This window comes from Argiope bruennichi, chromosome 10, assembly GCF_947563725.1.
Source record: "Argiope bruennichi chromosome 10, qqArgBrue1.1, whole genome shotgun sequence".
Lineage (NCBI taxonomy): Eukaryota > Metazoa > Arthropoda > Arachnida > Araneae > Araneidae > Argiope > Argiope bruennichi.
In genome coordinates, this window is record NC_079160.1 from 80,455,400 (window position 1) to 80,475,544 (window position 20,145).

Here is a 20,145-nt window from a genome sequence, read left to right on the forward strand (position 1 = left end):
CGTTAAATCACGTAATTCAAACCCTTTTTCAGCGAATATTTTTCAAACATATTGCCCAAAAGTGAAGCAAACATCTTGATGATATCTTCAGAATATTGGTCAAAACGGATACCACGTCTGTGACAGGATTCGAACCTACAATTTTCTGATTCGAAGTCAGACGTTTTATCCATTAAGCCACACAGACGGTTTTCAAAATACCCCTTTCGTTCTTTAGCGTGACTGACTATTAAAACATAAAATGCGGTCAAAATTCGTTTTGGTGCTCGAAGGATTTCGTTACGAAAGCAGGAGGAAATTTCCAGTCCACGGCAGGATTCGAACCTGCAATCTTCTGATTCGAAGTCAGACGCCTTATCCGTTAGGCCACGTGGACGTTAAATCACGTAATTCAAACCCCTTTTCAGCGAATATTTTTCAAACATATTGCCCAAAAGTGAAGCAAACATCTTGATGATGTCTTCAGAATATTGGTCAAAACGGTCAAACAGCAGGATTCGAACCTGCAATCTTCTGATTCGAAGTCAGACGCCTTATCCGTTAAGCCACGTGGACGTTAAATCACCTAATTCAAACCCTTTTTCAGCGAATATTTTGCAAACATATTGCCCAAAAGTGAAGCAAACATCTTGATGATATCTTCAGAATATTGGTCAAAACGGATACCACGTCTGTGACAGGATTCGAACCTACAATTTTCTGATTCGAACTCAGACGTTTTATCCATTAAGCCACACGGACGGTTTTCCAAATACCCCTTTCGTTCTTTAGCGTGACTGACTATTAAAACATAAAATGCGGTCAAAATTCGTTTTGGTGCTCGAAGGATTTCGTTACGAAAGCAGGAGGAAATTTCTAGTCCACGGCAGGATTCGAACCTGCAATCTTCTGATTCGAAGTCAGACGCCTTATCCGTTAGGCCACGTGGGCGTTAAATCACGTAATTCAAACCCTTTTTCAGCGAATATTTTTCAAACATATTGCCCAAAAGTGAAGCAAACATCTTGATGATATCTTCAGAATATTGGTCAAAACGGATACCACGTCTGTGACAGGATTCGAACCTAAAATTTTCTGATTCGAAGTCGGACGTTTTATCCATTAAGCCACACGGACGGTTTTCAAAATACCCCTTTCGTTCTTTAGCGTGACTGACTATTAAAATATAAAAAGCGGTAAAAAATTCGTTTTGGTGCTCGAAGGATTTCGTTACGAAAGCAGGAGAAAATTTCCAGTCCAAGGAAGGATTCGAACCTGCAATCTTCTGATTCAAAGTCAGACGCCTTATCCGTTAGGACACGTGGACGTTAAATCACGTAATTCAAACCCTTTTTCAGCGAATATTTTTCAAACATATTGCCCAAAAGTGAAGCAAACATCTTCATGATGTCTTCAGAATATTGGTCAAAACGGATACCACGTCTGTGACAGGATTCGAACCTACAATTTTCTGATTCTAAGTCGGACGTTTTATCCATTAAGCCACACGGACGGTTTTCAAAATACCCCTTTCGTTCTTTAGCGTGACGGACTATTAAAACATAAAAAGCGGTAAAAAATTCGTTTTGGTGCTCGAAGGATTTCGTTACGAAAGCAGGAGGAAATTTCCAGTCCACGGCAGGATTCGAACCTGCAACCTTCTGATTCGAAGTCAGACGCCTTATCCGTTAGGCCACGTGGACGTTAAATCACGTAATTCAAACCCTTTTTCAGCGAATATTTTTCAAACATATTGCCCAAAAGTGAAGCAAACATCTTGATGATATCTTCAGAATATTGGTCAAAACGGATACCACGTCTGTGACAGGATTCGAACCTACAATTTTCTGATTCGAAGTCAGACGTTTTATCCATTAAGCCACACAGACGGTTTTCAAAATACCCCTTTCGTTCTTTAGCGTGACTGACTATTAAAACATAAAATGCGGTCAAAATTCGTTTTGGTGCTCGAAGGACTTCGTTACGAAAGCAGGAGGAAATTTCCAGTCCACGGCAGGATTCGAACCTGCAATCTTCTGATTCGAAGTCAGACGCCTTATCCGTTAGGCCACGTGGACGTTAAATCACGTAATTCAAACCCTTTTTCAGCGAATATTTTTCAAACATATTGCCCAAAAGTGAAGCAAACATCTTGATGATGTCTTCAGAATATTGGTCAAAACGGATACCACGTCTGTGACAGGATTCGAACTTACAATTTTCTGATTCGAAGTCAGACGTTTTATCCATTAAGCCACACGGACGGTTTTCAAAATACCCCTTTCGTTCTTTAGCGTGACTGACTATTAAAACATAAAATGCGGTCAAAATTCGTTTTGGTGCTCGAAGGATTTCGTTACGAAAGCAGGAGGAAATTTCCAGTCCACGAGAGGATTCGAACCTGCAATCTTCTGATTCGAAGTCAGACGCCTTATCCATTAGGCCACGTGGACGTTAAATCACGTAATTCAAACCCTTTTTCAGCGAATATTTTTCAAACCTATTGCCCAAAAGTGAAGCAAACATCTTGATGATGTCTTCAGAATATTGGTCAAAACGGATACCACGTCTGTGACAGGATTCGAACTTACAATTTTCTGATTCGAAGTCAGACGTTATATCCATTAAGCCACACGGACGGTTTTCAAAATACCCCTTTCGTTCTTTAGCGTGACTGACTATTAAAACATAAAATGCGGTCAAAATTCGTTTTGGTGCTCGAAGGATTTCGTTACGAAAGCAGGAGGAAATTTCCAGTCCACGGCAGGATTCGAACCTGCAATCTTCTGATTCGAAGTCAGACGCCTTATCCGTTAGGCCACGTGGACGTTAAATCACCTAATTCAAACCCTTTTTCAGCGAATATTTTTCAAACATATTGCCCAAAAGTGAAGCAAACATCTTGATGATATCTTCAGAATATTGGTCAAAACGGATACCACGTCTGTGACAGGATTCGAACCTACAATTTTCTGATTCAAACTCAGACGTTTTATCCATTAAGCCACACAGACGGTTTTCAAAATACCCCTTTCGTTCTTTAGCGTGACTGACTATTAAAACATAAAATGCGGTCAAAATTCGTTTTGGTGCTCGAAGGATTTCGTTACGAAAGCAGGAGGAAATTTCCAGTCCACGGCAGGATTCGAACCTGCAATCTTCTGATTCGAAGTCAGACGCCTTATCCGTTAGGCCACGTGGACGTTAAATCACGTAATTCAAACCCTTTTTCAGCGAATATTTTTCAAACATATTGCCCAAAAGTGAAGCAAACATCTTGATGATGTCTTCAGAATATTGGTCAAAACGGATACCACGTCTGTGACAGGATTCGAACCTACAATTTTCTGATTCGAAGTCAGACGTTTTATCCATTAAGCCACACGGACGGTTTTCAAAATACCCCTGTCGTTCTTTAGCGTGACTGACTATTAAAACATAAAATGCGGTCACAATTCGTTTTGGTGCTCGAATGATTTCGTTACGAGAGCAGGAGGAAATTTCCAGTCCACGGCAGGATTCGAACCTGCAATCTTTTGATTCGAAGTCAGACGCCTTATCCGTTAGGCCAAGTGGACGTTTAATCACGTAATTCAAACCCTTTTTCAGCGAATATTTTTCAAACATATTGCCCAAAAGTGAAGCAAACATCTTGATGATGTCTTCAGAATATTGGTCAAAACGGATACCACGTCTGTGACAGGATTCGAACCTACAATTTTCTGATTCCAAGTCGGACGTTTTATCCATTAAGCCACACGGACGGTTTTCAAAATACCCCTTTAGTTCTTTAGCGTGACTGACTATTAAAACATAAAATGCGGTCAAAATTCGTTTTGGTGCTCGAAGGATTTCGTTACGAAAGCAGGAGGAAATTTCCAGTCCACGGCAGGATTCGAACCTGCAATCTTCTGATTCGAAGTCAGACGCCTTATCCGTTAGGCCACGTGGACGTTAAATCACGTAATTCAAACCCCTTTTCAGCGAATATTTTTCAAACATATTGCCCAAAAGTGAAGCAAACATCTTGATGATGTCTTCAGAATATTGGTCAAAACGGATACCACGTCTGTGACAGGATTCGAACCTACAATTTTCTGATTCGAAGTCAGACGTTTTATCCATTAAGCCACACGGACGGTTTTCAAAATACCCCTTTCGTTCTTTAGCGTGTCTGACTATTAAAACATAAAATGCGTTCAAAATTCGTTTTGGTGCTCGAAGGATTTCGTTACGAAAGCAGGAGGAAATTTCCAGTCCACGGCAGGATTCGAACCTGCAATCTTCTGATTCGAAGTCAGACGCCTTATCCGTTAGGCCACGTGGACGTTCAATCACGTAATTCAAACCCTTTTTCAGCGAATACTTTTCAAACATATTGCCCAAAAGTGAAGCAAACATCTTGATGATGTCTTCAGAATATTGGTCAAAACGGATACCACGTCTGTGACAGGATTCGAACCTACAATTTTCTGATTCGAAGTCAGACGTTTTATCCATTAAGCCACACGGACGGTTTTCAAAATACCCCTTTCGTTCTTTAGCGTGACTGACTATTAAAACATAAAATGCGGTCAAAATTCGTTTTGGTGCTCGAAGGATTTCGTTACGAAAGCATGAGGAAATTTCCAGTCCACGGCAGGATTCGAACCTGCAATCTTCTGATTCGAAGTCAGACGCCTTATCCGTTAGGCCACGTGGACGTTAAATCACGTAATTCAAACACTTTTTCAGCGAATATTTTTCAAACATATTGCCCAAAAGTGAAGCAGACATCTTGATGATGTCTTCAGAATATTGGTCAAAACGGATACCACGTCTGTGACAGGATTCGAACCTACAATTTTCTGATTCGAAGTCAGACGTTTTATCCATGAAGCCACACGGACGGTTTTCAAAATACCCCTTTCGTTCTTTAGCGTGACTGACTATTAAAACATAAAATGCGGTCGAAATTCGTTTTGGTACTCGAAGGATTTCTTTACGAAAGCAGGAGGAAATTTCCAGTCCACGGCAGGATTCGAACCTGCAATCTTCTGATTCGAAGTCAGACGCCTTATCCGTTAGGCCACGTGGACGTTAAATCACCTAATTCAAACCCTTTTTCAGCGAATATTTTTCAAACATATTGCCCAAAAGTGAAGCAAACATCTTGATGATGTCTTCAGAATATTGGTCAAAACGGATACCACGTCTGTGACAGGATTCGAACCTACAATTTTCTGATTCGAAGTCAGACGTTTTATCCATTAAGCCACACGGACGGTTTTCAAAATACCCCTTTCGTTCTTTAGCGTGACTGACTATTAAAACATAAAATGCGGTCAAAATTCGTTTTGGTGCTCGAAGGATTTCGTTACGAAAGCATGAGGAAATTTCCAGTCCACGGCAGGATTCGAACCTGCAATCTTCTGATTCGAAGTCAGACGCCTTATCCGTTAGGCCACGTGGACGTTAAATCACGTAATTCAAACACTTTTTCAGCGAATATTTTTCAAACATATTGCCCAAAAGTGAAGCAGACATCTTGATGATGTCTTCAGAATATTGGTCAAAACGGATACCACGTCTGTGACAGGATTCGAACCTACAATTTTCTGATTCGAAGTCAGACGTTTTATCGATGAAGCCACACGGACTGTTTTCAAAATACCCCTTTCGTTCTTTAGCGTGACTGACTATTAAAACATAAAATGCGGTCGAAATTCGTTTTGGTACTCGAAGGATTTCGTTACGAAAGCAGGAGGAAATTTCCAGTCCACGGCAGGATTCGAACCTGCAATCTTCTGATTCGAAGTCAGACGCCTTATCCGTTAGGCCACGTGGACGTTAAATCACGTAATTCAAACCCCTTTTCAGCGAATAGTTTTCAAACATATTGCCCAAAAGTGAAGCAAACATCTTGATGATGTCTTCAGAATATTGGTCAAAACGGATACCACGTCTGTGACATTATTCGAACTTACAATTTTCTGATTCGAAGTCAGACGTTTTATCCATTAAGCCACACGGACGGTTTTCAAAATACCCCTTTCGTTCTTTAGCGTGACTGACTATTAAAACATAAAATGCGGTCAAAATTCGTTTTGGTGCTCGAAGGATTTCGTTACGAAAGCAGGAGGAAATTTCCAGTCCACGGCAGGATTCGAACCTGCAATCTTCTGATTCGAAGTCAGACGCCTTATCCGTTAGGCCACGTTGACGTTAAATCACGTAATTCAAACCCTTTTTCAGCGAATATTTTTCAAACATATTGCCCAAAAGTGAAGCAAACATCTTGATGATGTCTTCAGAATATTGGTCAAAACGGATACCACGTCTGTGACAGGATTCGAACCAACAATTTTCTGATTCGTATTCAGACGTTTTATCCAATAAGCCACACGGACGGTTTTCAAAATACCCCTTTCGTTCTTTAGCGTGTCTGACTATTAAAACATAAAATGCGTTCAAAATTTGTTATTGGTGCTCGAAGGATTTCGTTACGAAAGCAGGAGGAAATTTCCAGTCCACGGCAGGATTCGAACCTGCAATCTTCTGATTCGAAGTCAGACGCCTTATCCGTTAGGCCACGTGGACGTTAAATCACGTAATTCAAACCCTTTTTCAGCGAATATTTTTCAAACATATTGCCCAAAAGTGAAGCAAACATCTTGATGAGGTCTTCAGAATATTGGTCAAAACGGATACCACGTCTGTGACAGGATTCGAACCTACAATTTTCTGATTCGAAGTCAGACGTTTTATCCATTAAGCCACACGGACGGTTTTCAAAATACCCCTTTCGTTCTTTAGCGTGACTGACTATTAAAACATAAAATGCGGTCAAAATTCGTTTTGGTGCTCGAATGATTTCGTTACGAGAGCAGGAGGAAATTTCCAGTCCACGGCAGGATTCGAACCTGCAATCTTTTGATTCGAAGTCAGACGCCTTATCCGTTAGGCCACGTGGACGTTTAATCACGTAATTCAAACCCTTTTTCAGCGAATATTTTTCAAACATATTGCCCAAAAGTGAAGCAAACATCTTGATGATGTCTTCAGAATATTGGTCAAAACGGATACCACGTCTGTGACAGGATTCGAACCTACAATTTTCTGATTCCAAGTCGGACGTTTTATCCATTAAGCCACACGGACGGTTTTCAAAATACCCCTTTAGTTCTTTAGCGTGACTCACTATTAAAACATAAAATGCGATCAAAATTCGTTTTGGTGCTCGAAGGATTTCGTTAAGAAAGCAGGAGGAAATTTCCAGTCCACGGCAGGATTCGAACCTGCAATCTTCTGATTCGAAGTCAGACGCCTTATCCGTTAGGCCATGTGGACGTTAAATCCCGTAATTCAAACCCTTTTTCAGTGAATATTTTTCAAACATATTGCCCAAAAGTGAAGCAAACATCTTGATGATATCTCCAGAATATTGGTCAAAACGGATACCACGTCTGTGACAGGATTCGAACCTACAATTTTCTGATTCGAAGTCAGACGTTATATCCATTAAGCCACACGGACGGTTTTCAAAATACCCCTTTCGTTCTTTAGCGTGACTGACTATTAAAACATAAAATGCGGTCAAAATTCGTTTTGGTGCTCGAAGGATTTCGTTACGAAAGCAGGAGGAAATTTCCAGTCCACGGCAGGATTCGAACCTGCAATCTTCTGATTCGAAGTCAGACGCCTTATCCGTTAGGCCACGTGGACGTTAAATTACCTAATTCAAACCCTTTTTCAGCGAATATTTTTCAAACATATTGCCCAAAAGTGAAGCAAACATCTTGATGATGTCTTCAGAATATTGGTCAAAACGGATACCACGTCTGTGACAGGATTCGAACCTACAATTTTCTGATTCGAAGTCAGACGTTTTATCCATTAAGCCACACAGACGGTTTTCAAAATACCCCTTTCGTTCTTTAGCGTGACTGACTATTAAAACATAAAATGCGGTCAAAATTCGTTTTGGTGCTCGAAGGATTTCGTTACGAAAGCAGGAGGAAATTTCCAGTCCACGGCAGGATTCGAACCTGCAATCTTCTGATTCGAAGTCAGACGCCTTATCCGTTAGGCCACGTGGACGTTAAATCACGTAATTCAAACACTTTTTCAGCGAATATTTTTCAAACATATTGCCCAAAAGTGAAGCAGACATCTTGATGATGTCTTCAGAATATTGGTCAAAACGGATACCACGTCTGTGACAGGATTCGAACCTACAATTTTCTGATTCGAAGTCAGACGTTTTATCCATGAAGCCACACGGACGGTTTTCAAAATACCCCTTTCGTTCTTTAGCGTGACTGACTATTAAAACATAAAATGCGGTCAAAATTCGTTTTGGTGCTCGAAGGATTTCGTTACGAAAGCAGGAGGAAATTTCCAGTCCACGGCAGGATTCGAACCTGCAATCTTCTGATTCGAAGTCAGACGCCTTATCCGTTAGGCCACGTGGGCGTTAAATCACGTAATTCAAACCCTTTTTCAGCGAATATTTTTCAAACATATTGCCCAAAAGTGAAGCAAACATCTTGATGATATCTTCAGAATATTGGTCAAAACGGATACCACGTCTGTGACAGGATTCGAACCTACAATTTTCTGATTCGAAGTCAGACGTTTTATCCATTAAGCCACACGGACGGTTTTCAAAATATCCCTTTCGCTCTTTAGCGTGACTGACTATTAAAACATAAAAAGCGGTAAAAAATTCGTTTTGGTGCTCGACGGATTTCGTTACGAAAGCAGGAGGAAATTTCCAGTCCATGGCAGGATTCGAACCTGCAATCTTCTGATTCGAAGTCAGACGCCTTATCCGTTAGGCCACGTGGACGTTAAATCACCTAATTCAAACCCTTTTTCAGCGAATATTTTTTAAACATATTGCCCAAAAGTGAAGCAAACATCTTGATGATGTCTTCAGAATATTGGTCAAAACGGATACCACGTCTGTGACAGGATTCGAACCTACAATTTTCTGATTCGAAGTCAGACGTTTTATCCATTAAGCCACACGGACGGTTTTCAAAATATCCCTTTCGTTCTTTAGCGTGACTGACTATTAAAACATAAAAAGCGGTAAAAAATTCGTTTTGGTGCTCGAAGGATTTCGTTACGAAAGCAGGAGGAAATTTCCAGTCCATGGCAGGATTCGAACCTGCAATCTTCTGATTCGAAGTCAGACGCCTTATCCGTTAGGCCACGTGGACGTTAAATCACGTAATTCAAACCCTTTTTCAGCGAATATCTTTCAAACATATTGCCCAAAAGTGAAGCAAACATCTTGATGATGTCTTCAGAATATTGGTCAAAACGGATACCACGTCTGTGACAGGATTCGAACCTACAATTTTCTGATTCCAAGTCGGACGTTTTATCCATTAAGCCACACGGACGGTTTTCAAAATACCCCTTTAGTTCTTTAGCGTGACTGACTATTAAAACATAAAATGTGATCAAAATTCGTTTTGGTGCTCGAAGGATTTCGTTAAGAAAGCAGGAGGAAATTTCCAGTCCACGGCAGGATTCGAACCTGCAATCTTCTGATTCGAAGTCAGACGCCTTATCCGTTAGGCCACGTGGACGTTTAATCACGTAATTCAAACCCTTTTTCAGCGAATATTTTTCAAACATATTGCCCAAAAGTGAAGCAAACATCTTGATGATATCTTCAGAATATTGGTCAAAACGGATACCACGTCTGTGACAGGATTCGAACCTACAATTTTCTGATTCGAAGTGAGACGTTATATCCATTAAGCCACACGGACGGTTTTCAAAATACCCCTTTCGTTCTTTAGCGTGACTGACTATTAAAACATAAAATGCGGTCAAAATTCGTTTTGGTGCTCGAAGGATTTCGTTACGAAAGCAGGAGGAAATTTCTAGTCCACGGCAGGATTCGAACCTGCAATCTTCTGATTCGAAGTCAGACGCCTTATCCGTTAGGCCACGTGGACGTTAAATCACCTAATTCAAACCCTTTTTCAGCGAATATTTTTCAAACATATTGCCCAAAAGTGAAGCAAACATCTTGATGATGTCTTCAGAATATTGGTCAAAACGGATACCACGTCTGTGACAGGATTCGAACCTACAATTTTCTGATTCGAAGTCAGACGTTTTATCCATTAAGCCACACGGACGGTTTTCAAAATACCCCTTTCGTTCTTTAGCGTGACTGACTATTAAAACATAAAATGCGGTCAAAATTCGTTTTGGTGCTCGAAGGATTTCGTTACGAAAGCAGGAGGAAATTTCCAGTCCACGGCAGGATTCGAACCTGCAATCTTCTGATTCGAAGTCAGACGCCTTATCCGTTAGGCCACGTGGACGTTAAATCACGTAATTCAAACACTTTTTCAGCGAATATTTTTCAAACATATTGCCCAAAAGTGAAGCAGACATCTTGATGATGTCTTCTGAATATTGGTCAAAACGGATACCACGTCTGTGACAGGATTCGAACCTACAATTTTCTGATTCGAAGTCAGACGTTTTATCCATTAAGCCACACGGACGGTTTTCAAAATACCCCTTTCGTTCTTTAGCGTGACTGACTATTAAAACATAAAAAGCGGTAAAAAATTCGTTTTGGTGCTCGAAGGATTTCGTTACGAAAGCAGGAGGAAATTTCCAGTCCACGGCAGGATTCGAACCTGCAATCTTCTGATTCGAAGTCAGACGCCTTATCCGTTAGGCCACGTGGACGTTAAATCACGTAATTCAAACCCTTTTTCAGCGAATATTTTTCAAACATATTGCCCAAAAGTGAAGCAAACCTCTTGATGATGTCTTCAGAATATTGGTCAAAACGGATACCACGTCTGTGACAGGATTCGAACCAACAATTTTCTGATTCGAAGTCAGACGTTTTATCCAATAAGCCACACGGACGGTTTTCAAAATACCCCTTTCGTTCTTTAGCGTGTCTGACTATTAAAACATAAAATGCGTTCAAAATTTGTTTTGGTGCTCGAAGGATTTCGTTACGAAAGCAGGAGGAAATTTCCAGTCCACGGCAGGATTCGAACCTGCAATCTTCTGATTCGAAGTCAGACGCCTTATCCGTTAGGCCACGTGGACGTTAAATCACGTAATTCAAACCCTTTTTCAGCGAATATTTTTCAAACATATTGCCCAAAAGTGAAGCAAACATCTTGATGAGGTCTTCAGAATATTGGTCAAAACGGATACCACGTCTGTGACAGGATTCGAACCTACAATTTTCTGATTCGAAGTCAGACGTTTTATCCATTAAGCCACACGGACGGTTTTCAAAATACCCCTTTCGTTCTTTAGCGTGACTGACTATTAAAACATAAAATGCGGTCAAAATTCGTTTTGGTGCTCGAATGATTTCGTTACGAGAGCAGGAGGAAATTTCCAGTACACGGCAGGATTCGAACATGCAATCTTTTGATTCGAAGTCAGACGCCTTATCCGTTAGGCCACGTGGACGTTAAATCACGTAATTCAAACCCTTTTTCAGCGAATATTTTTCAAACATATTGCCCAAAAGTGAAGCAAACATCTTGATGATGTCTTCAGAATATTGGTCAAAACGGATACCACGTCTGTGACAGGATTCGAACCTCCAATTTTCTGATTCGAAGTCAGACGTTTTATCCATTAAGCCACACGGACGGTTTTCAAAATACCCCTTTCGTTCTTTAGCGTGACTGACTATTAAAACCTAAAATGCGGTCAAAATTCGTTTTGGTGCTCGAATGATTTCGTTACGAGAGCAGGAGGAAATTTCCAGTCCACGGCAGGATTCGAACATGCAATCTTTTGATTCGAAGTCAGACGCCTTATCCGTTAGGCCACGTGGACGTTTAATCACGTAATATAAACCCTTTTTCAGCGAATATTTTTCAAACATATTGCCCAAAAGTGAAGCAAACATCTTGATGATGTCTTCAGAATATTGGTCAAAACGGATACCACGTCTGTGACAGGATTCGAACCTACAATTTTCTGATTCCAAGTCGAACGTTTTATCCATTAAGCCACACGGACGGTTTTCAAAATACCCCTTTAGTTCTTTAGCGTGACTGACTATTAAAACATAAAATGCGGTCAAAATTCGTTTTGGTGCTCGAATGATTTCGTTACGAGAGCAGGAGGAAATTTCCAGTCCACGGCAGGATTCGAACCTGCAATCTTTTGATTCGAAGTCAGACGCCTTATCCGTTAGGCCACGTGGACGTTTAATCACGTAATTCAAACCCTTTTTCAGCGAATATTTTTCAAACATATTGCCCAATAGTGAAGCAAACATCTTGATGATGTCTTCAGAATATTGGTCAAAACGGATACAACGTCTGTGACAGGATTCGAACCTACAATTTTCTGATTCCAAGTCGGACGTTTTATCCATTAAGCCACACGGACGGTTTTCAAAATACCCCTTTAGTTCTTTAGCGTGACTGACTATTAAAACATAAAATGTGATCAAAATTCGTTTTGGTGCTCGAAGGATTTCGTTAAGAAAGCAGGAGGAAATTTCCAGTCCACGGCAGGATTCGAACCTGCAATCTTCTGATTCGAAGTCAGACGCCTTATCCGTTAGGCCACGTGGACGTTAAATCACGTAATTCAAACCCTTTTTCAGCGAATATTTTTCAAACATATTGCCCAAAAGTGAAGCAAACATCTTGATGATATCTTCAGAATATTGGTCAAAACGGATACCACGTCTGTGACAGGATTCGAACCTACAATTTTCTGATTCGAAGTCAGACGTTTTATCCATTAAGCCACACGGACGGTTTTCAAAATACCCCTTTCGTTCTTTAGCGTGACTGACTATTAAAACATAAAATGCGGTCAAAATTCGTTTTGGTGCTCGAATGATTTCGTTACGAGAGCAGGAGGAAATTTCCAGTCCACTGCAGGATTCGAACATGCAATCTTTTGATTCGAAGTCAGACGCCTTATCCGTTAGGCCACGTGGACGTTTAATCACGTAATTCAAACCCTTTTTCAGCGAATATTTTTCAAACATATTGCCCAAAAGTGAAGCAAACATCTTGATGATGTCTTCAGAATATTGGCCAAAACGGATACCACGTCTGTGACAGGATTCGAACCTACAATTTTCTGATTCCAAGTCGGACGTTTTATCCATTAACCCGCGAAGACGCGCGCTTCTGTTGTGACTCGAAGACGCGCATCGGGCTTCGCAGGCCCGGAAACGTTTTTCGTGAGAAACACGCAAATAAAATTACATTTACGTTACCGAAAATCTAAGTTTCACAAAAGCATACTACTGAAAATATAAAATAATGTTTTTCAGATAAATGCCACTTTCAATTTACACAATTACAACTAGTTTAAGTACAAAATATTTAAAATTGTTTAAAGGTTCTTTTCTCTTTAAAACTGAAAATTACAAAACATACATGAGACATAAATTATTACTAGTATTTGTTAATAAAAATTATTTCTACATTAGTAAATTAAAATAAAACTTACATTTTAGAGACATTTGCAGCAAACAACGCTGCTATGTTCCCCGCATACATTTTTTTTACACGCGGAACAACACATTTGGGATTTTCTGTCCTTTGTACTGGGACATACATGGCATCTTTTTCTAGAAATTTTTTGCTTTTTTTGCGGAGGAGTATCGCAATTTTCACTGCGGTTACAATTCAATTGGTCACGCAATTGACGGGGAAGAGTAGCCTGCATACTTCTTTCTTGAAGGTGGTCCTTCAATAATTCTAAAGAAAGATCTTTTATGAATAAACTTCTTTTCTTATACTGAACGGGTGGCGTATTTGATGACAGTAATATGATACGAGAATTTACAGTAGGAATATTCAGCATGCTGAAAAATATGACCATAGGCCATCTTTTATTTATCCTCGCAGTAGAATATGTAGCTGACATTTCATCCACTACATCAACTGCGCCCTTAACTTATAAAATGTTATAATCTCTGGTTTCTTTGCTTCTCCTGTAGAAGCGTCAATTGTACCACCATTATGCATTGAAGATAAAAGAACAACACATTTGTTTTTTTTTCGGTACGTAAGAAACCAGTGTCAAATTTTTTTGGAATCCAAATAATGTTGAATATTGCTCTCGTTTTTTTCCAGAAATGAATTCCTTTGGAAGCTCCCTTTTATTTTTTCGGACTGTTCCCACAAGTGTAATTTTTTTCTTCAAGAGGTCTTTTGCTAAATCATAGCTAGTGTACCAATTGTCAACAGTTAGGTTGCGTCCTGAATTGAAAATAGGTTCTAGTAATCTCTTTACAATTTTTTCTGGGCCATTTTCAACGTTATATGGTCCTGCTGGTTGAGTTCCTGCATAAATCTCTAGGTTCCATGTATAAAATATTCTCGCATCTACCAAGGCAAAAATTTTTATTCCATACTTGGCTGGTTTATTTGGCATGTACTGTCGAAATGAACACCTTCCTCTGAACGGTTCTAATTTTTCGTCGATTGCCACATATTCTCCAAGAGTTTGAACTTTTTGACAATTTGCGACGAACATTTCAAAAATATTTCTGATGGGAGCAAGTTTATCCACTTCTCTTCTAGAAGAACGATCTCTTATATCATCAAATCTGACACACCTCATCAGAAATAAAAAACGTTTATATGACATAGTACGGTGGAATATGTCAATTCTTGTTCCATCAGTAGCCCAGAGGTCCTTTACATTTACATGGGAAGATATGTGCAGTCCACCAAAATAGAGAAGTCCTATAAATGCCTTTATTTCAGAAATTTTTGTAGGATGAACGTCTCTTTCTCTTCCAAATTTACATGCAATTGATCGAATAAAAATATTCGTGCACTCGACAATAATTGATATCATACTTTCATCAATCAGAAATGTCCAAGAATTTATTGGCGAGGATACATTTTTTGTTTGGACAATATTTCAAGGCAGTTTTGAAATGATATTGTGAGCAGGAGTTCTCACATTTTTCCTTGGCTCCTTTTTATGCCATATCGTTTTACCGTCTTTCCCAACGTAATCATCGGTGGATTCACAAACGTACACTTCACTGTCTGAATCTAGCTCCTCTTCTGAATTCTATTGATGATCACTAATTAATTCTTCATCAACAATTTCTTCATCTTCCTCATTAAGAGATTCTTCATCTGTTGAAACTTCCGCTAATAATTTTTGTAATCTTTCGCATTCCTCTTTATAACTCAAGTATCGAGACATTATTGCGACCGTCTCCACTGCTTACAAAAATAGCTATGCGAACGCTCGCATCGGGCTTTCTAGGCCCGCGCAGCTGTTTCTGACAGCAGGTGTTCCATTTTCCAAGAAACGAGAGGGGTGAAATTCCTAGAATGACTGGGGTCAGGTGGCAAATGACCTTGAACGCAGCTACTGGGGAACTTGAGTTTCTACGCTGAAAAACCGATTTTCTGCAGAATTTTTTTCAAGCGCTCGGGCCTCTGAGGCCCGACGCGCGCGCTCGCGGGTTAAGCCACACGGACGGTTTTCAAAATACCCCTTTAGTTCTTTAGCGTGACTGACTATTAAAACATAAAATGCGGTCAAAATTCGTTTTTGTGCTCGAAGGATTTCGTTACGAAAGCAGGAGGAAATTTCCAGTCCACGGCAGGATTCGAACCTGCAATCTTCTGATTCGAAGTCAGACGCCTTATCCGTTAGGCCACGTGGACGTTAAATCACGTAATTCAAACCCTTTTTCAGCGAATATTTTTCAAACATATTGCCCAAAAGTGAAGCAAACATCTTAATGAGGTCTTCAGAATATTGGTCAAAACGGATACCACGTCTGTGACAGGATTCGAACCTACAATTTTCTGATTCGAAGTCAGACGTTTTATCCATTAAGCCACACGGACGGTTTTCAAAATACCCCTTTCGTTCTTTAGCGTGACTGACTATTAAAACATAAAATGCGGTCAAAATTCGTTTTGGTGCTCGAAGGATTTCGTTACGAAAGCAGGAGGAAATTTCCAGTCCACGGCAGGATTCGAACCTGCAATCTTCTGATTCGAAGTCAGACGCCTTATCCGTTAGGCCACGTGGACGTTAAATCACGTAATTCAAACCCTTTTTCAGCGAATATTTTTCAAACATATTGCCCAAAAGTGAAGCAAACATCTTGATGATGTCTTCAGAATATTGGTCAAAACGGATACCACGTCTGTGACAGGATTCGAACCTACAATTTTCTGATTCGAAGTCAGACGTTTTATCCATTAAGCCACACGGACGGTTTTCATAATACCCCTTTCGTTCTTTAGCGTGTCTGACTATTAAAACATAAAATGCGTTCAAAATTCGTTTTGGTGCTCGAAGGATTTCGTTACGAAAGCAGGAGGAAATTTCCAGTCCACGGCAGGATTCGAACCTGCAATCTTCTGATTCGAAGTCAGACGCCTTATCCGTTAGGCCACGTGGACGTTAAATCACGTAATTCAAACCCTTTTTCAGCGAATATTTTTCAAACATATTGCCCAAAAGTGAAGCAAACATCTTGATGAGGTCTTCAGAATATTGGTCAAAACGGATACCACGTCTGTGACAGGATTCGAACCTACAATTTTCTGATTCCAAGTCGGACGTTTTATCCATTAAGCCACACGGACGGTTTTCAAAATACCCCTTTAGTTCTTTAGCGTGACTGACTATTAAAACATAAAATGCGATCAAAATTCGTTTTGGTGCTCGAAGGATTTCGTTAAGAAAGCAGGAGGAAATTTCCAGTCCACGGCAGGATTCGAACCTGCAATCTTCTGATTCGAAGTCAGACGCCTTATCCGTTAGGCCACGTGGACGTTAAATCACGTAATTCAAACCCTTTTTCAGCGAATATTTTTCAAACATATTGCCCAAAAGTGAAGCAAACATCTTGATGATATCTTCAGAATATTGGTCAAAACGGATACCACGTCTGTGACAGGATTCGAACCTACAATTTTCTGATTCGAAGTGAGACGTTATATCCATTAAGCCACACGGACGGTTTTCAAAATACCCCTTTCGTTCTTTAGCGTGACTGACTATTAAAACATAAAATGCGATCAAAATTCGTTTTGGTGCTCGAAGGATTTCGTTAAGAAAGCAGGAGGAAATTTCCAGTCCACGGCAGGATTCGAACCTGCAATCTTCTGATTCGAAGTCAGACGCCTTATCCGTTAGGCCACGTGGACGTTAAATCATATAATTCAAACCCTTTTTCAGCGAATATTTTTCAAACATATTGCCCAAAAGTGAAGCAAACATCTTGATGATATCTTCAGAATATTGGTCAAAACGGATACCACGTCTGTGACAGGATTCGAACCTACAATTTTCTGATTCGAAGTGAGACGTTATATCCATTAAGCCACACGGACGGTTTTCAAAATACCCCTTTCGTTCTTTAGCGTGACTGACTATTAAAACATAAAATGCGGTCAAAATTCGTTTTGGTGCTCGAAGGATTTCGTTACGAAAGCAGGAGGAAATTTCTAGTCCACGGCAGGATTCGAACCTGCAATCTTCTGATTCGAAGTCAGACGCCTTATCCGTTAGGCCACGTGGACGTTAAATCACGTAATTCAAACACTTTTTCAGCGAATATTTTTCAAACATATTGCCCAAAAGTGAAGCAGACATCTTGATGATGTCTTCAGAATATTGGTCAAAACGGATACCACGTCTGTGACAGGATTCGAACCTACAATTTTCTGATTCGAAGTCAGACGTTTTATCCATTAAGCCACACGGACGGTTTTCAAAATACCCCTTTCGTTCTTTAGCGTGACTGACTATTAAAACATAAAATGCGGTCAAAATTCGTTTTGGTGCTCGAAGGATTTCGTTACGAAAGCAGGAGGAAATTTCCAGTCCACGGCAGGATTCGAACCTGCAATCTTCTGATTCGAAGTCAGACGCCTTATCCGTTAGGCCACGTGGGCGTTAAATCACGTAATTCAAACCCTTTTTCAGCGAATATTTTTCAAACATATTGCCCAAAAGTGAAGCAAACATCTTGATTATATCTTCAGAATATTGGTCAAAACGGATACCACGTCTGTGACAGGATTCGAACCTACAATTTTCTGATTCGAAGTCAGACGTTTTATCCATTAAGCCACACGGACGGTTTTCAAAATACCCCTTTCGTTCTTTAGCGTGACTGACTATTAAAACATAAAAAGCGGTAAAAAATTCGTTTTGGTGCTCGAAGGATTTCGTTACGAAAGCAGGAGGAAATTTCCAGTCCACGGCAGGATTCGAACCTGCAATCTTCTGATTCGAAGTCAGACGCCTTATCCGTTAGGCCACGTGGACGTTAAATCACGTAATTCAAACCCTTTTTCAGCGAATATTTTTCAAACATATTGCCCAAAAGTGAAGCAAACATCTTGATGATGTCTTCAGAATATTGGTCAAAACGGATACCACGTCTGTGACAGGATTCGAACCTACAATTTTCTGATTCCAAGTCGGACGTTTTATCCATTAAGCCACACGGACGGTTTTCAAAATACCCCTTTAGTTCTTTAGCGTGACTGACTATTAAAACATAAAATGCGATCAAAATTCGTTTTGGTGCTCGAAGGATTTCGTTAAGAAAGCAGGAGGAAATTTCCAGTCCACGGCAGGATTCGAACCTGCAATCTTCTGATTCGAAGTCAGACGCCTTATCCGTTAGGCCACGTGGACGTTAAATCACGTAATTCAAACCCTTTTTCAGTGAATATTTTTCAAACATATTGCCCAAAAGTGAAGCAAACATCTTGATGATATCTTCAGAATATTGGTCAAAACGGATACCACGTCTGTGACAGGATTCGAACCTACAATTTTCTGATTCGAAGTCAGACGTTATATCCATTAAGCCACACGGACGGTTTTCAAAATACCCCTTTCGTTCTTTAGCGTGACTGACTATTAAAACATAAAATGCGGTCAAAATTCGTTTTGGTGCTCGAAGGACTTCGTTACGAAAGCAGGAAGAAATTTCCAGTCCACGGCAGGATTCGAACCTGCAATCTTCTGATTCGAAGTCAGACGCCTTATCCGTTAGGCCACGTGGACGTTAAATCACCTAATTCAAACCCTTTTTCAGCGAATATTTTTCAAACATATTGCCCAAAAGTGAAGCAAACATCTTGATGATGTCTTCAGAATATTGGTCAAAACGGATACCACGTCTGTGACAGGATTCGAACCTACAATTTTCTGATTCGAAGTCAGACGTTTTATCCATTAAGCCACACGGACGGTTTTCAAAATACCCCTTTCGTTCTTTAGCGTGACTGACTATTAAAACATAAAATGCGGTCAAAATTCGTTTTGGTGCTCGAAGGATTTCGTTACGAAAGCAGGAGGAAATTTCCAGTCCACGGCAGGATTCGAACCTGCAATCTTCTGATTCGAAGTCAGACGCCTTATCCGTTAGGCCACGTGGACGTTAAATCACGTAATTCAAACACTTTTTCAGCGAATATTTTTCAAACATATTGCCCAAAAGTGAAGCAGACATCTTGATGATGTCTTCAGAATATTGGTCAAAACGGATACCACGTCTGTGACAGGATTCGAACCTACAATTTTCTGATTCGAAGTCAGACGTTTTATCCATGAAGCCACACGGACGGTTTTCAAAATACCCCTTTCGTTCTTTAGCGTGACTGACTATTAAAACATAAAATGCGGTCAAAATACGTTTTGGTGCTCGAAGGATTTCGTTACGAAAGCAGGAGGAAATTTCCAGTCCACGGCAGGATTCGAACCTGCAATCTTCTGATTCGAAGTCAGACGCCTTATCCGTTAGGCCACGTGGGCGTTAAATCACGTAATTCAAACCCTTTTTCAGCGAATATTTTTCAAACATATTGCCCAAAAGTGAAGCAAACATCTTGATGATATCTTCAGAATATTGGTCAAAACGGATACCACGTCTGTGGCAGGATTCGAACCTACAATTTTCTGATTCGAAGTCAGACGTTTTATCCATTAAGCCACACGGACGGTTTTCAAAATACCCCTTTCGTTCTTTAGCGTGACTGACTATTAAAACATAAAATGCGATCAAAATTCGTTTTGGTGCTCGAAGGATTTCGTTAAGAAAGCAGGAGGAAATTTCCAGTCCACGGCAGGATTCGAACCTGCAATCTTCTGATTCGAAGTCAGACGCCTTATCCGTTAGGCCACGTGGAC

General features: G+C 40.2%; 48 non-coding genes across 48 annotated transcripts; all 48 read right to left on the reverse strand.

Annotated features, from left to right (window-relative positions):
- Nucleotides 1-114: 114 nt before the first annotated feature.
- Trnar-ucg (transfer RNA arginine (anticodon UCG)) lies at nt 115-187 on the reverse strand. Its single transcript has one exon. It is a non-coding gene; the product is annotated as a tRNA-Arg (tRNA).
- Nucleotides 188-303: 116 nt separating this feature from the next.
- On the reverse strand, nt 304-376 carry Trnar-ucg (transfer RNA arginine (anticodon UCG)). The gene has a single exon. It is a non-coding gene; the product is annotated as a tRNA-Arg (tRNA).
- Nucleotides 377-857: 481 nt separating this feature from the next.
- On the reverse strand, nt 858-930 carry Trnar-ucg (transfer RNA arginine (anticodon UCG)). Its single transcript has one exon. It is a non-coding gene; the product is annotated as a tRNA-Arg (tRNA).
- Nucleotides 931-1,609: 679 nt separating this feature from the next.
- On the reverse strand, nt 1,610-1,682 carry Trnar-ucg (transfer RNA arginine (anticodon UCG)). The gene has a single exon. It is a non-coding gene; the product is annotated as a tRNA-Arg (tRNA).
- Nucleotides 1,683-1,795: 113 nt separating this feature from the next.
- On the reverse strand, nt 1,796-1,868 carry Trnar-ucg (transfer RNA arginine (anticodon UCG)). Its single transcript has one exon. It is a non-coding gene; the product is annotated as a tRNA-Arg (tRNA).
- Nucleotides 1,869-1,984: 116 nt separating this feature from the next.
- Nucleotides 1,985-2,057, reverse strand: Trnar-ucg (transfer RNA arginine (anticodon UCG)). Its single transcript has one exon. It is a non-coding gene; the product is annotated as a tRNA-Arg (tRNA).
- A 302-nt stretch (nt 2,058-2,359) lies between these two features.
- On the reverse strand, nt 2,360-2,432 carry Trnar-ucg (transfer RNA arginine (anticodon UCG)). The gene has a single exon. It is a non-coding gene; the product is annotated as a tRNA-Arg (tRNA).
- Nucleotides 2,433-2,734: 302 nt separating this feature from the next.
- Nucleotides 2,735-2,807, reverse strand: Trnar-ucg (transfer RNA arginine (anticodon UCG)). Its single transcript has one exon. It is a non-coding gene; the product is annotated as a tRNA-Arg (tRNA).
- A 302-nt stretch (nt 2,808-3,109) lies between these two features.
- Trnar-ucg (transfer RNA arginine (anticodon UCG)) lies at nt 3,110-3,182 on the reverse strand. The gene has a single exon. It is a non-coding gene; the product is annotated as a tRNA-Arg (tRNA).
- Nucleotides 3,183-3,484: 302 nt separating this feature from the next.
- On the reverse strand, nt 3,485-3,557 carry Trnar-ucg (transfer RNA arginine (anticodon UCG)). Its single transcript has one exon. It is a non-coding gene; the product is annotated as a tRNA-Arg (tRNA).
- A 302-nt stretch (nt 3,558-3,859) lies between these two features.
- Trnar-ucg (transfer RNA arginine (anticodon UCG)) lies at nt 3,860-3,932 on the reverse strand. Its single transcript has one exon. It is a non-coding gene; the product is annotated as a tRNA-Arg (tRNA).
- A 302-nt stretch (nt 3,933-4,234) lies between these two features.
- Nucleotides 4,235-4,307, reverse strand: Trnar-ucg (transfer RNA arginine (anticodon UCG)). Its single transcript has one exon. It is a non-coding gene; the product is annotated as a tRNA-Arg (tRNA).
- Nucleotides 4,308-4,609: 302 nt separating this feature from the next.
- On the reverse strand, nt 4,610-4,682 carry Trnar-ucg (transfer RNA arginine (anticodon UCG)). Its single transcript has one exon. It is a non-coding gene; the product is annotated as a tRNA-Arg (tRNA).
- Nucleotides 4,683-4,984: 302 nt separating this feature from the next.
- Nucleotides 4,985-5,057, reverse strand: Trnar-ucg (transfer RNA arginine (anticodon UCG)). Its single transcript has one exon. It is a non-coding gene; the product is annotated as a tRNA-Arg (tRNA).
- A 302-nt stretch (nt 5,058-5,359) lies between these two features.
- Nucleotides 5,360-5,432, reverse strand: Trnar-ucg (transfer RNA arginine (anticodon UCG)). Its single transcript has one exon. It is a non-coding gene; the product is annotated as a tRNA-Arg (tRNA).
- A 302-nt stretch (nt 5,433-5,734) lies between these two features.
- Nucleotides 5,735-5,807, reverse strand: Trnar-ucg (transfer RNA arginine (anticodon UCG)). Its single transcript has one exon. It is a non-coding gene; the product is annotated as a tRNA-Arg (tRNA).
- Nucleotides 5,808-6,109: 302 nt separating this feature from the next.
- Trnar-ucg (transfer RNA arginine (anticodon UCG)) lies at nt 6,110-6,182 on the reverse strand. The gene has a single exon. It is a non-coding gene; the product is annotated as a tRNA-Arg (tRNA).
- Nucleotides 6,183-6,485: 303 nt separating this feature from the next.
- On the reverse strand, nt 6,486-6,558 carry Trnar-ucg (transfer RNA arginine (anticodon UCG)). Its single transcript has one exon. It is a non-coding gene; the product is annotated as a tRNA-Arg (tRNA).
- A 302-nt stretch (nt 6,559-6,860) lies between these two features.
- Nucleotides 6,861-6,933, reverse strand: Trnar-ucg (transfer RNA arginine (anticodon UCG)). The gene has a single exon. It is a non-coding gene; the product is annotated as a tRNA-Arg (tRNA).
- Nucleotides 6,934-7,235: 302 nt separating this feature from the next.
- Trnar-ucg (transfer RNA arginine (anticodon UCG)) lies at nt 7,236-7,308 on the reverse strand. The gene has a single exon. It is a non-coding gene; the product is annotated as a tRNA-Arg (tRNA).
- A 302-nt stretch (nt 7,309-7,610) lies between these two features.
- Trnar-ucg (transfer RNA arginine (anticodon UCG)) lies at nt 7,611-7,683 on the reverse strand. Its single transcript has one exon. It is a non-coding gene; the product is annotated as a tRNA-Arg (tRNA).
- Nucleotides 7,684-7,796: 113 nt separating this feature from the next.
- On the reverse strand, nt 7,797-7,869 carry Trnar-ucg (transfer RNA arginine (anticodon UCG)). The gene has a single exon. It is a non-coding gene; the product is annotated as a tRNA-Arg (tRNA).
- A 116-nt stretch (nt 7,870-7,985) lies between these two features.
- On the reverse strand, nt 7,986-8,058 carry Trnar-ucg (transfer RNA arginine (anticodon UCG)). The gene has a single exon. It is a non-coding gene; the product is annotated as a tRNA-Arg (tRNA).
- A 302-nt stretch (nt 8,059-8,360) lies between these two features.
- Nucleotides 8,361-8,433, reverse strand: Trnar-ucg (transfer RNA arginine (anticodon UCG)). The gene has a single exon. It is a non-coding gene; the product is annotated as a tRNA-Arg (tRNA).
- A 303-nt stretch (nt 8,434-8,736) lies between these two features.
- Nucleotides 8,737-8,809, reverse strand: Trnar-ucg (transfer RNA arginine (anticodon UCG)). The gene has a single exon. It is a non-coding gene; the product is annotated as a tRNA-Arg (tRNA).
- A 303-nt stretch (nt 8,810-9,112) lies between these two features.
- Trnar-ucg (transfer RNA arginine (anticodon UCG)) lies at nt 9,113-9,185 on the reverse strand. The gene has a single exon. It is a non-coding gene; the product is annotated as a tRNA-Arg (tRNA).
- Nucleotides 9,186-9,487: 302 nt separating this feature from the next.
- Nucleotides 9,488-9,560, reverse strand: Trnar-ucg (transfer RNA arginine (anticodon UCG)). Its single transcript has one exon. It is a non-coding gene; the product is annotated as a tRNA-Arg (tRNA).
- A 302-nt stretch (nt 9,561-9,862) lies between these two features.
- On the reverse strand, nt 9,863-9,935 carry Trnar-ucg (transfer RNA arginine (anticodon UCG)). Its single transcript has one exon. It is a non-coding gene; the product is annotated as a tRNA-Arg (tRNA).
- A 302-nt stretch (nt 9,936-10,237) lies between these two features.
- On the reverse strand, nt 10,238-10,310 carry Trnar-ucg (transfer RNA arginine (anticodon UCG)). Its single transcript has one exon. It is a non-coding gene; the product is annotated as a tRNA-Arg (tRNA).
- Nucleotides 10,311-10,613: 303 nt separating this feature from the next.
- Nucleotides 10,614-10,686, reverse strand: Trnar-ucg (transfer RNA arginine (anticodon UCG)). Its single transcript has one exon. It is a non-coding gene; the product is annotated as a tRNA-Arg (tRNA).
- A 302-nt stretch (nt 10,687-10,988) lies between these two features.
- Trnar-ucg (transfer RNA arginine (anticodon UCG)) lies at nt 10,989-11,061 on the reverse strand. Its single transcript has one exon. It is a non-coding gene; the product is annotated as a tRNA-Arg (tRNA).
- Nucleotides 11,062-11,738: 677 nt separating this feature from the next.
- On the reverse strand, nt 11,739-11,811 carry Trnar-ucg (transfer RNA arginine (anticodon UCG)). Its single transcript has one exon. It is a non-coding gene; the product is annotated as a tRNA-Arg (tRNA).
- A 302-nt stretch (nt 11,812-12,113) lies between these two features.
- On the reverse strand, nt 12,114-12,186 carry Trnar-ucg (transfer RNA arginine (anticodon UCG)). The gene has a single exon. It is a non-coding gene; the product is annotated as a tRNA-Arg (tRNA).
- Nucleotides 12,187-12,488: 302 nt separating this feature from the next.
- Trnar-ucg (transfer RNA arginine (anticodon UCG)) lies at nt 12,489-12,561 on the reverse strand. Its single transcript has one exon. It is a non-coding gene; the product is annotated as a tRNA-Arg (tRNA).
- A 3,010-nt stretch (nt 12,562-15,571) lies between these two features.
- Trnar-ucg (transfer RNA arginine (anticodon UCG)) lies at nt 15,572-15,644 on the reverse strand. The gene has a single exon. It is a non-coding gene; the product is annotated as a tRNA-Arg (tRNA).
- A 302-nt stretch (nt 15,645-15,946) lies between these two features.
- Trnar-ucg (transfer RNA arginine (anticodon UCG)) lies at nt 15,947-16,019 on the reverse strand. The gene has a single exon. It is a non-coding gene; the product is annotated as a tRNA-Arg (tRNA).
- Nucleotides 16,020-16,321: 302 nt separating this feature from the next.
- Nucleotides 16,322-16,394, reverse strand: Trnar-ucg (transfer RNA arginine (anticodon UCG)). Its single transcript has one exon. It is a non-coding gene; the product is annotated as a tRNA-Arg (tRNA).
- A 302-nt stretch (nt 16,395-16,696) lies between these two features.
- Nucleotides 16,697-16,769, reverse strand: Trnar-ucg (transfer RNA arginine (anticodon UCG)). Its single transcript has one exon. It is a non-coding gene; the product is annotated as a tRNA-Arg (tRNA).
- Nucleotides 16,770-17,071: 302 nt separating this feature from the next.
- Trnar-ucg (transfer RNA arginine (anticodon UCG)) lies at nt 17,072-17,144 on the reverse strand. The gene has a single exon. It is a non-coding gene; the product is annotated as a tRNA-Arg (tRNA).
- A 302-nt stretch (nt 17,145-17,446) lies between these two features.
- Nucleotides 17,447-17,519, reverse strand: Trnar-ucg (transfer RNA arginine (anticodon UCG)). Its single transcript has one exon. It is a non-coding gene; the product is annotated as a tRNA-Arg (tRNA).
- Nucleotides 17,520-17,821: 302 nt separating this feature from the next.
- Trnar-ucg (transfer RNA arginine (anticodon UCG)) lies at nt 17,822-17,894 on the reverse strand. Its single transcript has one exon. It is a non-coding gene; the product is annotated as a tRNA-Arg (tRNA).
- Nucleotides 17,895-18,197: 303 nt separating this feature from the next.
- Nucleotides 18,198-18,270, reverse strand: Trnar-ucg (transfer RNA arginine (anticodon UCG)). Its single transcript has one exon. It is a non-coding gene; the product is annotated as a tRNA-Arg (tRNA).
- Nucleotides 18,271-18,572: 302 nt separating this feature from the next.
- Nucleotides 18,573-18,645, reverse strand: Trnar-ucg (transfer RNA arginine (anticodon UCG)). The gene has a single exon. It is a non-coding gene; the product is annotated as a tRNA-Arg (tRNA).
- A 302-nt stretch (nt 18,646-18,947) lies between these two features.
- On the reverse strand, nt 18,948-19,020 carry Trnar-ucg (transfer RNA arginine (anticodon UCG)). The gene has a single exon. It is a non-coding gene; the product is annotated as a tRNA-Arg (tRNA).
- A 302-nt stretch (nt 19,021-19,322) lies between these two features.
- Nucleotides 19,323-19,395, reverse strand: Trnar-ucg (transfer RNA arginine (anticodon UCG)). The gene has a single exon. It is a non-coding gene; the product is annotated as a tRNA-Arg (tRNA).
- A 302-nt stretch (nt 19,396-19,697) lies between these two features.
- On the reverse strand, nt 19,698-19,770 carry Trnar-ucg (transfer RNA arginine (anticodon UCG)). Its single transcript has one exon. It is a non-coding gene; the product is annotated as a tRNA-Arg (tRNA).
- Nucleotides 19,771-19,883: 113 nt separating this feature from the next.
- Nucleotides 19,884-19,956, reverse strand: Trnar-ucg (transfer RNA arginine (anticodon UCG)). The gene has a single exon. It is a non-coding gene; the product is annotated as a tRNA-Arg (tRNA).
- A 116-nt stretch (nt 19,957-20,072) lies between these two features.
- Trnar-ucg (transfer RNA arginine (anticodon UCG)) lies at nt 20,073-20,145 on the reverse strand. Its single transcript has one exon. It is a non-coding gene; the product is annotated as a tRNA-Arg (tRNA).